The sequence below is a fragment of the Leopardus geoffroyi genome, chromosome B2 (genome assembly GCF_018350155.1).
Source record: "Leopardus geoffroyi isolate Oge1 chromosome B2, O.geoffroyi_Oge1_pat1.0, whole genome shotgun sequence".
NCBI lineage: Eukaryota > Metazoa > Chordata > Mammalia > Carnivora > Felidae > Leopardus > Leopardus geoffroyi.
Window position 1 is genome coordinate 151,587,264 of NC_059332.1, and position 14,373 is coordinate 151,601,636.

The window sequence follows — 14,373 nt, forward strand, 5'->3', positions numbered from 1 at the left end:
GGCCGGGGCGGAGGGGCTGCCATGGGCAGGGGCGGAGGGGGACGTGGGCAGGGGCGGAGGGGGACGTGGGCAGTGGCGGAGGGGGAAGAGGGCAGGGCCGGAGGGGGACGTGGGCAGAGGCGGGGGGGGGACGTGGGCAGGGGCGGAGGGGGACGAGGGCCGGGGCAGAGGGCCTGCCGAGGGGGAGAGGGTGTCTTGAAGGGACAATTCGTGCGTCGAAATGTGGCGTCAGGGCGAATGGCAGGGTCTCCTCAATCCCAGTGACGCTCTCTGGACTCACGCAGACCAGGCTGGGCTCCTTCGAGTGGACTTTCTTAAGAAGCTGCCAAGCGAACCCAATGAAACCGTTTTGCTCTAGCCTTGCTTTCTGTCAGTATGCAAATGAGCCACTCTGATCACTGACTTTGTCTTGGGAGACCCGGCTTAGAGCTCAAAGAAGCGTCTCGGCAGCGAGGGCGATCTCTCGGGCGAAATCCAGGGAAGAAACGCTGCTCCTGACCCCAGAATCCACCCTGCCCTGCGGGCGTGAGGCCCCGGACGACTGAGTCTGCGTCTGTCCCCGTGACACAGGAGCCCAGGGAGTCTGCGCCCAGGTGACGGGCACACGGCCGGCTGTGAGCAGTGCGCGTGTCTGCCCCATTCCCCCGGCCTCTTGCACGACTGTGCTCAACGCCCAGGGGACAGGGTCCGAGGGCCACACTGCCCCTTCTCTGATGGAAGAACGGCGGCGTTTCTCCGGGGCCAGGACGTTCCCTGAAGGTGGGAGGGAATGTCGACGACGACCTTCCAGGGAAAGGAGCAGGGGGCAGGGGCGCACGCAGCCGGGAAGCTGGCCGTGACACCTGAGGGCTGGAGGGCGGAGCCCCCGCAGGAGCCCCGTGGGGCAGGTTTGGCTCCAAGGGGCCGCGGTGACCCTGGCACAGAACAGGACTGGGTCAGAGCGTCCACTTCGCTCATCACGAGGAATCCTCTCTGAGGGTCTCGGGGGGGATGGCCACGCAGGGGGGCGTGGGAACGGGCGCTTGTCTCGTGCTCGCGGGCATGTGACCTCGCCCCGTACCCTACTCGCCCTCGCCATGCGCCACCTCGGTGACAGAACACGCTGAGAGCTCCCTGCCTCCCCCCCCCCCACCCCCATCCGGGCTCCAGCAGACAGGGGCACGCGGACAAGCAGGTGCTCAGAGGCGGGCCAGCGGGGCCGGCGTCTGCTCCGGGCTTTTGCCCTCCTCTCTTGGCGCCCGGTGCGTTACACCCCCCCAAGGCTTCCCGTCTTGCGGGGCGGAATACGCACCCCTCATGGGCGCCCCTGGCAGTACCTCCCGTTCTCCCTTCGCGGGTCTGTGCGTCCCCATCCGTGCGTGGAACCGGCGTGCTCGAAAACCTCTGTACCCTCCACGGCCCCACGGCCGCTTCCTGCGTAGACAGCCAGGCGCGGCCAGGGCCGGCTCGCCGTGCCCACGATGGAGCCACACTCCCGCCACCTCCTGTCCGCCACCGCACCGGCACCGGCTGGCCCTCCCTCCGCACGCCACCCTGCGCGTTTCCAGCCGTCTCATTCTCCCGTTTCTCACCAGAACTCTCCTCGGTACTTACCGCGCACGGCCAGCACCAGCCCAGGGTCGTGGCTCAGTCCTTCCTCACTCTGGATGGGGTCCCACGGGGTCTCCTCGTGTCTGGGTGCCGACTGGCTTCAGAGGCGGCCTGTGTATTTCCTTCCTGGTCATCTCACACTCAACGTCAGCCCAGGCAGCGGACACGACTCCTCCGAGTTCCACACTCCAAGGTCCCTCGGAAAACACAGGACCGCTGGGCGTGGGGCCGATTTCTGGAAGTCTGGGCCACGGAACGTTGTCCATCCCACACCCTTCAGCCGCCCTGCTCCAAAGGCCCTGTGTCTTCTGGCTCGCTTTGAAGATCCCTTCGGCTGTTCTGGAAGCTGTCTTGTAAGAAAAGGTTTTGGGTTCTTCTCCTAAATCCAGAGGCCCATTAGCGTGTTCTGACAAACCAGAGTTATGCCCGGTGTCCCGGCGTCTGCGGACTCGGAATCCCACAGAGCTGAGCTCACTCCGTCTGCCTCCCACCACCCCCTCCCCCGGGGGGTGGCCGAGGAAAGGTCAAGAAAGGTCAGGAGGACCTCGGCCAAGGAAAGGTCAGGAGGCACCCGGCCAACTTGGTCTCCTTCCTCTGGACCAAGGCAGAGAAACAAAAGCCCATTTCCAGGCACACGGGCCCGAAGGCTCCAGCAAAGCCCACATCTTCTGATAAACTGGGGCCAGGGGCATGGAGCCAAGAGCTCACTGCCACCCGCTTACGGTCGGCTTGCGGCCTGCGGGGTGCTGAGGACCCAGCCCGGTGCGAGCACCCAAGGGAAGTGACCTAGACGTTTTCTGAAACACCGAAGGTCTAACTCCCGCTTTAAATCTCTGCAGCTTGGGGCGCCTGGGTGGCGCAGTCGGTTAAGCGTCCGACTTCAGCCAGGTCACGATCTCGCGGTCCGTGAGTTCGAGCCCCGCGTCGGGCTCTGGGCTGATGGCTCAGAGCCTGGAGCCTGTTTCCGATTCTGTGTCTCCCTCTCTCTCTGCCCCTCCCCCGTTCATGCTCTGTCTCTCTCTGTCCCAAAAATAAATAAACGTTGAAAAAAAAAAAAATTTAAAAAAAAAATAAATCTCTGCAGCTACAAAACAGGAGACTGAATCATTGTCTCAGGAAAGTCTTAGAGGAAAACCATAAAGTCATTCAGAAAGCGTAGCAATTTTTATTTTTATCTTATGTTTTTATTAACCTCTGGAGTGGAAAGCCCAGCCCTTCCGACAGAGAGCTGGCAGACAGGGCCTCCCTCCCGCGCCAGCCTTCGTCCCCGCTGATGTCTCCTGAGTGGGCTCGGAGGGCTGGACCAAACGCTAACCAGCCAGGAAACAAAGGTCCAGCCGCTTGAGAAGGTTTACAGGTGTGTTTGGGATCTGGAACCTTAACCCAGGTCTGAATCCTTCCTTCCCATCACCTTTCCTTAACATACGCGTGCTTTCCAAAGCACAAGCCAGAACTCCCCGTGAAGAGACTAACAGAGGTTTCGAGGGAAAGGGTAATTAGTGGCCTAAATGTCAGGGAACCGTCTAGAAAACACAACAGCCTCCGTGCTGTGTGACGTGTTCTTGACAGGCCGGCACGCGTCACCGAGCCGCGAGGTGGGAGCGTGAGGCGTCTCCCAGACACTCAGCCGGGGGTCCCTTCTCCGGGCCGTGGGGGACACACGTCGGGAGTCCTCGCTGAGCCGCGCAGACTTGTCCTCCCTGGTTGGTGCGGTGGGTTGTTGGCACCAGATGAGGCCCCCGTGGCAGGGGGCACCCGTGTGGCCGTCCTCCACAATCCTGCATTCACGCGGCTGCGGGTGTGCGAGGCCGGAAGGAGGCCCGAGGTGCTCGCCCCAGAGACTGAGGGGGTGTCGGGAAAGCGTCTCGCAGGCTCGCGGGGCTGGAGTGCGGCTGGCGTGGGAGGTGAGCGCGGTGCGGGGCCGACACAAGCCTGCTTCCGCCGGACCCACCGCACCCGCGGCCTCGGACGGCAGAGGCGCATCAGTCCGTGGCGAGGTGAGCTGAGTCCTGAAGCTGCGGAACCTACGCGTCTCAACGGTCGGCGGGCACGGAGGGCCCAGGCGAGAGAGAAGATTGACAGCTACCGAACCCCTGACACAGTGGCACCACCGGGGGGCAGGGCGCCCTCCCGAGCCCCAGGACACACACTGCGTGCGGCAGCCAAAGCGCCCACTGCGCGCCGTCCGCCCAGCTGCTCCACCACGGGCCCCGCACGGTGACACGAACCTCGCAGTCGCGTGCACACGCCCCCCCCCCCCAAGGGAGCCAGGGTTCTGGCAGCAGGAAGGAGCTCCGAGCAGCCGGGGGGCCGTCCGGCTGGGGTCCCACGGAGCGCGGGACGCTGCCTGGAGCACAGCTGGCCACGTGCAAGGACAGAGAAGGTGACAGACGGCCCGACGGGTAAAGGGTTTCCCGGGACAGGGGAGGCTTTGGGATCTGAACAAGCTTAGAAAGCCACGCTGGCTGGTTGGAGCCCGACAAGCAGGTAGGGACAGGATGTGAGCGGCCCTGGGGGTTGGGGACAGGGTCTGGACTCTCCCCGCCCCCTCCCTCCTGCACCGCAGGCCCGGGCTGGGCAGTCACCCACCCTGGGCCAGGCCCAGAAACCAGAGTCCCGCCGCGTTCACCCAGGGGGCGCATGGGGGGCAGCAACACGGAGGGGCGGAGGCCTGTGGGCCTTTGGGGCCAAGGTCTTGAGCCAAGAATGAAATTCCTCTGAAGGGGGAGGGAACGGGGGGGGGGGGGGGGCGGGTCCTCCAGCACAGCGCCAGGTTCGTTCGTCCCCCGCGGGCGTCAGGCAAGCGCGTGGGCTCCGCTTGGCACCCAGCTGTCACAGGAAAGCGCGTGGACAGCAAAGCAGAGGAAGTGAGTCCCTTTGTTCCTCAGAAGGAGAGTCAACCCCAGTCTCCCACAGCCACGCAGCTTGCCCACCCGTGCGGCTCACACACCCTTGCGGGCTCACACACCCGTGTGGTTCACACACCCGTGCACATTCACACACCCTTGTGGGCTCGCACACCCGTGCACATTCACACACCGTGCGGGCTCGCACATCTACACACCCCCCCCCCCCCCGGCGTCATCACCAGACCAATCTTCGCCGCACCCAAGTCTGCTCCCCAGGTCCTCGCCATGTCCCTTTCCCAGGACCCTCGGCTGCACGATGGAGCGAGCAGGAAGGGGTCCGTGTCCAGGGCCTTGACTTCCTCAAAGAAGGGAGGAGCATATTGCCGCGAGGACCGCCTGCGACCTGAGCCTGACTCGGATCGCATCTCTCAGCACCTGGGGCCCCGGGTTCACCTGGAAAACCGACACCAGCAGGCCCACCTTGCGCGCTGGGGAAAGTGACCCCTCCGCGCAGTGGAAGCAGCTGTGGACACAGAAACCGCGTCCATCTAAGTCAGCTGGGCTCTTGGGCCCCGCCCCCACCTGCGCTCGCCGGTTCAGGGCAATCCTCGTCCTGGTCTAGTGAGTCCCCGGGATGAGATCCGGCCAGCCGCGCTCCCCGCTTTCCTCCTCTGACAGGTGCACCTGCCCTCCGCTGCGGCGTCGCCACCGTCGCCCTGGGTCCCGAACGCCGAGCCCACCTGGTCTCCCCACGGCGCCTGTGGGCTCACCGGTCCCCCGCCAGCACCCACGAGGGAGGGCCAGACTCCGTGAGGCCCCACCAAGATCCCCTGGCCGGACGCCTCCTTGCTCAGGCTTCCTCAGCCCGGCACTTCCAGGGACAGGGTGGGCGGAGAAGCCGCTGTGTGGATCCCTCGGGACCAGGAGCCCAGAGCTGATCTGGGGCGTCTCCTGGGCTCCCTCTTGCTCAGCCCCTTCCGGGTCCCGCCGCCTGGCAGACAAGCCCCATCCCTTCTGCCTCTAGGCGCCCAGCCAGGCTTCCGTCCCTTCCCAGCAGAGGACGGGCACCCATCACCCTTGGGCCTTCCGAACCGGCCGGGCGGGGGGGACACGTGCGCCATCCGAGGGGAACAGAGCAGGCACGGGCTTCCCGCCACGGAACTCTCGCCCCGGAGGGAAGACCACACACAGTGCCACTCGCCCAGATGGTGAAATCCTGCCCACAGGGGGCGTGGGCCAAGCGCCTTGACCGGCCCCTGGTGCCCCATCCGAAGAGACCTCCCGCCCACCGCTCCCCGCCCCAGGGGCCTCTCTCCCGAGAGCCCTCCTCAGCCCTCTGCCCGCTGGCGCGAATCTGTGGCACCAGGGGTAGCTTCCGGGCTTCAGTGGCCAAAGGCAGTCCCGGCTTCCGGATCGTTTGGCAACAGGCTGCCTCGAAGACTGCGAGGCCTCCGGTCTTGCTTCCGGCCGACGTGGCCGGTGGCTGCTCCGGGTCACCGCGCGGGGTCTCCTCCAGCATGAGGACGTGCCCTGCCTTGTGCGTGGCCCCCCACCCCACATCTGTGCAAAGGTGGCACACCGCATGTGGTGGCCTTATCTCCACAGCAAACCTGAGTCTTTCCCCCCACTGAGAAGTCTTTCTGGGTCATTCGAAGCCATTTTGAGTTTTGTTTCTGATTGTTTGGAATCTAGAAGCAGTGGGTTTTCCTCACATTTCAAGGCTCACGTGACTGGGCTGTTTCTATTCTCTGTCGTTTCTATTTGGCAAATTCCTTCCTGGGATCCTCTCTTTCATGCTCTGTGAAAGCACAAAACTCAAGTGTACCGACCCGCTAACCTCCTGAGCAGGAGTTCTGGAACATCGGCTCCAGCAGGATCACCAGAGGGCTTGTTGAGACACAGATACTGCAACCCAACCCCCCGTCCCCCTCCCCCCATTTCCAAGCTCGGACATCTGTACTTCTCGCCAGCCCGGAGATGGCACTGGCTAGCTGCCTGTGGGGACACCGCGGGTCCAGAGACACCACCCTGGGGTCGGGCTACTTGGCAGGGGTCTGCCTCCAAGTAGCTTCAGAGCAGCTCTGCCAGACGCTTGCCCTGCACGCTATGGTCACACCAGTTCTCTGGATGAGGGCCTTGCTCCCAGCCAAGTGTCAGGGACCAGGGTCCCTCCTGTCCCCAGCGTCCCCCGACCCGAGCCGCAAAAGGGAAGGAATGTGGAGTTGTGTGCGGGGCCCTGAAGCCAGCCCAGGAGCGTTCATTTCTTCCAACACGCCCGTGGCCCACGTGCAGCCACGGGGCCACAGCTGCTTCGTGGAGGCTCAGCGGGGAGCTCAGCACCCCTGTGGGAGAGGAGGGGAGCGAGCACCCCGCCCGGCGCTGCTGTAGGGGCGGTGGGGCCAGCGAGCGCTGTGAGGGGCTCATGAGATGTCCCTGCCCGGGGGGCGAGGGGCAGGGCCGCGTGGCTGGGCCGGACACACCTGGGGGCGGGGCTGCCGGGAATCCGCTGTGTGGTGTGACGGAGGGAGGCTACTGTGGATCAGCGTTCTGGGGACTCACAGCCAGAGGCCCCTGCCCCGCGAGGGCGGCCGCGGTGGCTTCCTGTTCCCACCCGTGTGTCCACTGCCGGTGCCTGGAGCCCCACGGGCTGTTGAATGCCGGCTGGAAGGCGATCGAGGGCCCTCGGGAACCTGTGACCCCACAAGAGGGGGAGGAGGCAGGTTCAGTCGGCCCGAGGACCCCACTGACGCCCCGGCAGGGCCCCGGAGCACAGAGCTGTGCCCGCAGCGACTGCTGTTCAACAGACTTGTGAATGCCGCTCCCACCTGGCACATGGGTCCCCCGGAACGTCCCCTGGACTGCAACTCAGACGCACAGCGGCCGTGCAGCCCGCGGCCGTGGACACGCCACCAGGGAGGCTCCGTCCCCACGCGCCTCTCCGGCCGGGCTCACTCGTGGTCGCAACAGAGGAACAGGACCAACAGTCCACCTGACCATCGCCATCACTGCCGAGTCCCAGGAAAGTCAGGCTGGAACCCAGAAGCTCGGCTGGGCCCCGAGGGGTCCCCGCCGCCCTCACCTGTCAGTCACACCCGCGTCCACGGCACACACGGCTCCCCTCCTCCTGTCCACGACGTGCTCTCCAGGAGGGTGGTGGGGCCCCCAGCAGCCGCCGAGATCATGGAAGCAACGGCCCCGCCCACGCATGCCCCCGTTTTCTCCCCAAGGGACTCCTGCAAACACGCACGGCCCCGGGACCCCGGGACCCCAGGACTGCGGACGACGGGAAACTTCCTCCTGGCCTTTGTTTTCCGTCTGTTTTGTGGGTGAAACGACGTGTGTTTCTCTCTTATTTCCTCAGGATCTTCTATTTTCAGTAAAGTGTTTTCGTGCAGGCCCCACACCCTGGAACCCCGCCCGTCAGCCGCAGAATGGACACGAGGGCACGTGCACCCGCACCCCTGCTCTGCAGGGTCCCCCCTCACAGGCTGGTGGCCGCCTGGGAGATTATCCACCTCCTCGTCACTCCTCGGAACACCAGCGTTGATAGCAACGGCCCGTCTCGGTGCTAAGCGTGGTTCTATTCCTCTACTTTAGTGAACAGGCTTCTGGGCAAACCTAGGACCCCCCAGTGGCAGCCGGGGCAGCACAGGCAGGGCTCACAGGCCGGAGCCGTGCTGCTGCCTGGAGCTCCCGGTGCAGACCCGCAGCTTCCCAGGCAGCGGGACTGTGCGGGCCGGGCCGGGCGCACACAGGCGGCGTCCCTCTTGTCCCGCGTTCGGGCCACCCCAGGGCTGCCCGGGGGCCCCGGCCTTCCTCAGCTGTCCTCCTGTCCTGTCTCCCAGGGAGGAGCCCGCAGCAGGGTGGAGACAGGCCGTCTCTGCCTCGGGGCTCGGGGGAGGGGAGGATGCGGTGGCAGGTGCAGGTGAAGGGGCTCAGGCCACCTTCCCGTCAGGCCACGGGAGAGCCGCGGTGACTAGAAGCACCGAATCACCACGGAAAAGCGGGCCACCCCGAGGAGCTGCTCTGGGCTCTCACTCACACGGCCTGCAGGTGTGCGCCTCCCCCAACACGTGGAAAAGCTCCGGGACCGAAGTGGGCCCGTGGGCTCCCCGTCTCCTGCCGGAAACGCCCACGGAGGCCCACGGGAGACCCCCCGCAGCCGGGTGGTGGCGGCGAGCGGGGCCGCAAGCCCCCTCCTCAGCCTCGGCGTCCGTGGCCGTAAGACGGGCCCGGTGAGGCCCCCGGGCCGTGACACTGCTGGGAGCACAGACGGAGTTGGCACGCGGACAGGTCGTAGGTGGTGCCCGTCCCCCAGAAGCGCTGCGCAAACACGAGGCGCTGCCGGCGCTGCAAGTGGAAATGTAAGAACGAGACTCATCGCCACCACGGAGCCTTCCCACCGGCTCCAGCACAGCCACGGGGCGGACGCAGTGAGGAGCGACCAGTGGCTCTCGCCACCCTGCCCGCGCCGGAGCCTGCACCCGCCCCCGGTGGAGGCCTGGCGGCCGCCGGCCCCCCCCCCAGCCGCACGCGCAGCCGCGGGCACTCCCGGCCCCCGGGGCCCCGCGAGAGTCACCAGTAGCAGGTGGCGGCCAACGGACAGTTTCACTTCCTTGAGCCCAAGAGCCCCAGAGGCCTTGCGCGTCGGGGTCGCGGCGGGAGGGAGGGGAGGCCGCGGGGCAGGGCCCCACCTGAGACGGGGTCCGTCCGCGGGCAACAGTCTGAAGACGGGACGCCCCTCCCGTGTGAGGCGAGCCGGGAGGCGGCCTCGCGGCAGGAGCCGAGGGCACAGCCGGTGGGGGCCGCAGCCTGGCTTTCCAGGGAGTTCGGGCTGTGGGGGGGGCGGCGGGGACGTCTGAGCCGGTCCAGGCCTGGGGCCGGGGCCTCGGCATCAGAGGCAGCGGGGGCTCCCACGTGGGAGGAGAGCACACCCCTCAGGGATGGTGGTGGGGACCCTGGCGGAGGAAGGCCCTGTGTGCCACGGAGGCCGAGAGACGGTCTGGCTTGTGCCGCACCAGGACCCCCCAAGGTGCGCGCCATTGCCCGCGGGGAAGCATCTGCGTGGGCTCTGCGGCAGACGAGAGCACGTGGGGGCATCCACGGGGGAAGGGGAAAGAAGGCCCACCCCTCCGCCTTTGTGCTGTGTAACCGAGAGAGGAAAGGAAAACAGCGTTAGGGACGCCACCAGAAACCGAGTTTGAACAACATTTCCGATAAAAATCTTGCCAGATTTTGGGGCGCCTGGGGGGCTCACTCGGTTGAGCATCTCACTTCGGCTCAGGTCGTGATCTCACGGTTCGTGAGTTCGAGCCCCGCGTCGGGTTCTGAGCTGCCAGAGCTGCTTCGGATTCTGTGTCTCCCTCTCTCTCTGCCCCTCCCCCCGCTCGCACTCTCTCTCTCAAAATAAACATTAAAAAAATAATTAAAAAAAAAAGTCATTTGCATCCTGTAGTCGGAAACAAAATACATTAAAATTTGTAAAATTCACCACACTGTAAGCAAATTAATAACTACAAAAATATTAGCTTTCACCTAATTGGTATTTAAAACCTGAAAAGTCACAAAATATATATTATTTATAATCATGTAATCAAAATCTGTTGCTAAATTGATTTTCTAATCGTTTAAAAGCTTACCATCCCTTTAATAAACCAATTTACTCTTTTGTTATCAGACATAAACAGTATTTAAAAACCTCTTAATAAAACAATCACTCATTATGAAATTGTGTCAAGAATAACTAGGCGGCCAGTTTATGGAAACGGATGATGGAGAGGGAGGGAAGGCTATACAAGAACATCTAATAGCAGAAAATAATGCAATTAATAAGTGGGTTACTACCCCACTATAGGAAGGAAGCAACAGAAAGTTAAATCAAAGGCAAAGCTGAGTATTTTACGTGCACGTTTAAAGTCAATTTTGCTGCGGAGAAGAAAACCGTGGCCCGAGGTGTCCCCGCAGGAGGACGAGGAGGCACCAGGTGCAGGAGGAAGGTGTGAGCAGCAGCTAGCCACCCGACTCAGCGTCATCTCTGTGACTCAGGGCAGACAGAGCCACACAGATGGGACCAGCTACCACTCTAACCGCCGAGAATTCTGCAGTGGTTTTTGAGGAACAGATATAAAACTCGTAGCATTCGAATACTCGCCAACATCATGATCCCCGCCGACGAGCACAGCCAGGGGCAAGGGCAGGGGACGTACCAGGTGTCAAGGGGGAAGGTTCTTACCGCACAGACGCAACAGGAATATTTCCCCAAACCGGCTCGGGGGGCAGGAGTGGGGCACAGGCCTCACTGAGAGCGCAGAGGCCTCACGCCCTGGGCGGCGGCATCGTCCTGCCTGCAAAAGTGCGAGAGGAACCGTCCAGAAGATGCAACCTCTGTGAGGCACCATCACACCTGCTGGGCGCTTTTGCTCAAAAATTCTTCCTCCTAAGTCGGGCTTCTGGGGCATATATTGTAACATAAGGACCCCATAAAAGGCCACTTCACAACTCCCACGAGGCTGTGAGAAACCTGGCCGCAGACACTGGGATTTTGGAAGCGTCCTGCAGGAGCCGACAGGCGGCCGCCGACCGCGGAGAAGCCAGAGTGCGACAGCTCGAGGCAACACCGGCCATGGAAACCGCCCGCCGAGATGGGGGTCTGCTGCAGGAGGGGGGCCCGGGGGGCCGGCCCTGGGCCTGCCACGACACACCTGGGCAGTGGGAACCCTACGGACGAGCGTCCGTTCTGGGATGCGGCCCCCAGCGACCCGGGGCGGAGCAGACGCCGAAGGGAAGGCTCGCCGCCAGGCCCGGAACCAGGCTCGGAAGCGGGTGGCGGACAAGGAAGGCGCTGGAGCCACGCAGCCCGGGACAGCGCTCTAGGACGCGGGGACGTGCCGCGGCTCCCGTGCCACGCTCCCGGGCTCTAAGGGATCCCGGGCCCTCTGCCACGCGACTCTGCTGCCCCCTCGAAGAGGCGACCGCCCCACTCCACCCTGTTCGTGATCTGAGTGTGGTCGTGGGTTTACTTTGGAACACGAACAGACTCGGTGGTGGCAGAGGCGGAGGTGGCTTACAGAGTGCCCCTGGCCACGTGCCCGTTCACCCTCCGCCTCGGGAAACGCTGACGCCGGGGGCCGCACGTCCACGGTGAGGGTCACAGGCTCTGCCCTGCCCGTGAGCCTGAAGCCAGCAGGTGTGGGCAGTTTGTTTTGCAGAAAAATCCCAGCGAGCGCACACCTCTTTTCCAAGATTTCTTTACCTCTTCTGTTTCCTTATGGTTCACAACCAACACGGAAACTATCACCAGCTTGAGATGATGAGGATTAAAACATGAGCAGTATGTTCTGGGACAGTCACATAATTTGCCTGCAGCTCGAACCGTTTTGGAGGCCGACACGGCTCCCCTCATGCTCTGGTTTCACGCGGTCCAGGCGAGGCGTGTCCTGTGCAACGTAGGCTACGTGACACAGGTCAGGCGTCCAGCTTCACTGTTCTGCACAGATGAGGGAAAAGAGATACAAGGATTTGGCTCAAGCCCCAGGAAAATCCTGAGAAACCTCACTGCATTTGAATCGGTTGCAAAAGAAAAATACGCAGCCACGGTGGTTTTTTCCCTGACACGCGCAGCAGGTAGGACGTCGCATGAGGGAGATGAGCAGGTAGGCGAGAGGGGAACCGAGGGCCTCCGAGCCACCTGACTCCACACACGCACCGCGATGCTGTGGTGCCGCCCGCGGGTGCAAGACAGCCCCACGTGACCCGTGCCCACTGCCTCGTGCCGGGACGGCACTCGACCAGCCCCTCAGTGTCAGGGCCGAAGACGTCGCGCGGCAGGACAGCACGGGGAGGGAAGTAAGGTTTCACGTGTGGGCGGAAGAGCAGAGTCTCCGAGAACAAGGCGGCAGAAAGGCACACATTCCACCCGACAGGCGCTCCTGGGGCGGAGGGGAGACGTGTGGACGTGTCTGTGCAGCACGGCTTTGTGAACACACCAAGCTCAAGGACGAGAGCCCGTGTGCCGTGTCTGCAGTAGTGTCTGGGAACGGGAAGAAGGAAGGGAAGGCAGCACCGTCACTTAGAAGCGGAAACGGTGTTCGAACACGGGATGGAGAAGTACTCAGGGATGAAGTCTTGGGGTGATGACGGGGGTCTGGAGCCCACGGCCAAGAAAGAATGCTTGAAGACACCTTTGGCACAAAAAGGTGATTTTATCAAAGCACAGGGACGGGACCCGTGGGCAGGAAGAGCTGCCCCGGGACCACGAGGAGAGACTGCTTATGGGCTTGGGGGAAGGTAAATCCAAGGGGAAGTTTCCAGTGGGATTTTCATGCTGAAGAAGACACAGGATGCGGGAGGCCTGGCTATTGTCCAACTACGGTTGTGTTTCCCCCTAGCGACGCGTTAGCGAAGACACGGGGAGTTCCTGGAGGAATGTTACTGTCTGCGGGCCTCAAGTATGTGTCAGTGGGCTGTGGTTAGAAGGAAGCTGTTCTGCCATTTCCTTCTGCCTTTGTGCCCCTTCCCACTGAGGGGGGAAGGGCGATGTTGGGGCTCCAGGAAACTGGGTCTATAGGCTCCTGGAGGTTAGACTATTGATAAGATTGCCTTTTTCCTGTAATTTACTAAGATATTTGTGGACTGATGGGAGACTCGGGTCCCGCAGGACTGTGATCCTTATCAGTTAACCATTTGCTTTTCCCCTTTCCTTTGTTCTTGGGCAGCCGGGAGGGCCTGAGGGGTGTCACGAATATCCTACCTGGGGCTGGGGGGGGCCGGTGTTTGAGGCCTGTCAGCTTGCCCTAGGCTCTCTCATCACTCAATATTTAAAATTTCCCCTTTGCATAAATGTTTTATTGCATTTACTTCTCTTACCTCTCGTCCAGAATTCTCACTCATCAAGATATATTATTTTCCATGTATACCTGGTGGAATTAAAGCCTTGGCCTCTGACCCTTTCTGGAGTTTGAGTGGTGGGCCTTCAGGTAATGAAAACATCATTATAAGGGCACCTGGGTGGTTCAGTCTTGATTTGGGCTCAGGTCATGATCCCAGGGTCTTTGGATCAAGCTCCAAGTCGGGCTCTGTACTGACAGTGCAGAACCTGCTTGGGATTCTCTCTCTCCGCCCCTCGCCCCAGCTCGTGCTCGTGTGCTCTCTCACTGTCTCTCTAAACTTAAAAAAAATCATTACAAAGACCCCATAGGGACAAAGCCATAGAAATTGCTCCGTATGAATGAGCCTAGCAGAGGGAGGCTAGCCTGGGGAAGAAAGCCCACCATTGCTTACAGGAAGGCCATCTGTTTCCCATGGGCCCAGAGCGGGTTGGAACACAGCAGGTGCTGGGCACACGTGGTTGAAGAGGTGCTGGAACAAAGTAGTGTGGACTTTAGATCCCCAGCTCTACAGCTAAAACATTGCTCTGTCACATGCCATCACCCAACCATTACTGGAAATATGCATACAACCTTCTCTGTGTATTCTAAAGAATGTTTTCTTGAGGTGTCCTTTACATACCACGTGTTTAGTTTGCAAACTCATACACTCAGGAAACCCACATGTGATGACAGACATGCCCATCTCCCCAGAAACCGGCCTGTGATGCTGTCCAGACTGGCCCCTACCACAATCTGATCTTTACTGCTGTAGGGTTCAGTTGTTCCAGAACATCCTATAACCTGAATCAGAGACTGTGCATTGTATTCTATGTGGCTTCCTTTACTCTGCATCACTGCTTGAGACCCATCCTGCCCCTGCGTTTATCAGAAGTCTGCTGTGTGCATGTACCAGTCTGTCTGCTCCCACGATGGGGGGCTTTGGGCTAGTTTGGGTCTGAGCACCAAGAATAAAGCCTCTGTGAACATTCTAACACATTCTCACACAACTCCACCTCCATCTTGGAGTGGAATTTGAGACCCTGGGTCGATGTATATACAGCTTTTTG

At 61.8% G+C, this 14,373-nt stretch overlaps 1 protein-coding gene across 8 annotated transcripts in view; it reads right to left on the reverse strand.

Moving 5' to 3' along the window:
- WDR27 (WD repeat domain 27) overlaps nt 1–14,373 on the reverse strand; it is a 185,431-nt gene that overhangs the window by 5,798 nt on the left and 165,260 nt on the right. The gene's annotated exons all lie outside the window — the stretch shown is intronic.